General features: G+C 40.3%; 1 long non-coding RNA gene across 1 annotated transcript; it reads left to right on the top strand.

Annotated features, from left to right (window-relative positions):
- Positions 1 to 248: 248 nt before the first annotated feature.
- On the top strand, positions 249 to 764 carry LOC121404523. Its single transcript, XR_005968068.1, has 3 exons — positions 249 to 434; positions 502 to 623; positions 682 to 764. It is a non-coding gene; the product is annotated as an uncharacterized LOC121404523 (long non-coding RNA).
- The last annotated feature ends 429 nt before the right edge of the window (positions 765 to 1,193 follow it).

Here is a 1,193-nt window from a genome sequence, read left to right as displayed (position 1 = left end):
GAAACTCCTTGCCTTTGCAAAACTCTCCTCGATCCTCACGGATTTCAAAACCGCGTAAAAACACTCAGAAGGTCCATACGCACCAATCCGGACAACTAAGGGCCATATTGGCCTATGCGTGGCCCCGTGAGGGCCGTCCGGGACAACCTAACCTAACCTAACCTAAAGTATGTCTGAGGAAGGAAAAGGTAAAAATATGCATATAATATTTAAAACAAATAGTTTTAATCAATTCTGACATTAGATAGGAGATTTTTGTGGACACCTGCGGCCTTATTGACTCTGCTCGACCAATGGGAGGAAAACATAGATGGTTTCCGGGGAGTTCGCAAGAACTCTCATATTTATAAGGAAATAGCGGATGCCTTAAAAGAGTTTGGACCTTCTCATGTTGAGGTGAAAAACAAAATAGAAAATTTGACGAGGAAATACAGGTAAGTTACATGCCTACCATTATTTGCATACATTGTTTCTTGTTTATTTGCTAACCCAATATTTTAGAAGTGAACTGTCCAAGGTGGGACCTTCGGGTGGCAGCCCATCAACATGGGAGCACTTTGAAAGGGTCTGCTTAATCCTGCAAACGTCGAAATCAATTGTTGTTAGCGGAGTTGAGAGCACAGGTAATATATTTAATACAAATTATTTAAATTAATTACACTATTCATGCATTCTTTGCAGACTTCTCATGTGTAACCGAGGATGTTACTAGTGATTTCTATGCTGACCAGAGCAACACCTCAGCGACCAAAAATTCAGGTGGAGATACCTCTGGTTCCCAACCAAAAAGTCGTCGAGTCGACACAATGGTCGAAAAACTACTGGAAGTAGAGGAGAGAAAGCTCGAGGTGATGCAGACAGTTGTTCAAATCTCGTCGAATTTTTGAGCTGTTTGAAAAACGGCAATAACGGCAGTATTTTAATAAAACAAAATATATTTAGTTAAATGGTTAAAATTGTTTATTTATAAAGGGTTGTTTCTAAGAAGTGGTGTGAAAGAGCGCTCCTTATAGCTTCAGCCCGTATGTTCGAGTTTCCCAGTCAAACTTCATGCTGAGGTTGTTCTTGGACTTGAATGGTTTCTGCATCTTGCTGCCATCTGTCAGAGACTTCGCAATTATGGGTGGAGCAGAAATTGTGAAGAATGCAGCAGCAGATAATTATCTTTGTAGTGTTTTTGATGTCGTTGTCTA

The sequence above is a fragment of the Drosophila obscura genome, unplaced genomic scaffold (genome assembly GCF_018151105.1).
Source record: "Drosophila obscura isolate BZ-5 IFL unplaced genomic scaffold, ASM1815110v1 contig_209, whole genome shotgun sequence".
Lineage (NCBI taxonomy): Eukaryota > Metazoa > Arthropoda > Insecta > Diptera > Drosophilidae > Drosophila > Drosophila obscura.
Note: the sequence above shows the minus strand (reverse complement) of the source record. Positions and strands in the feature narration are given on the sequence as shown.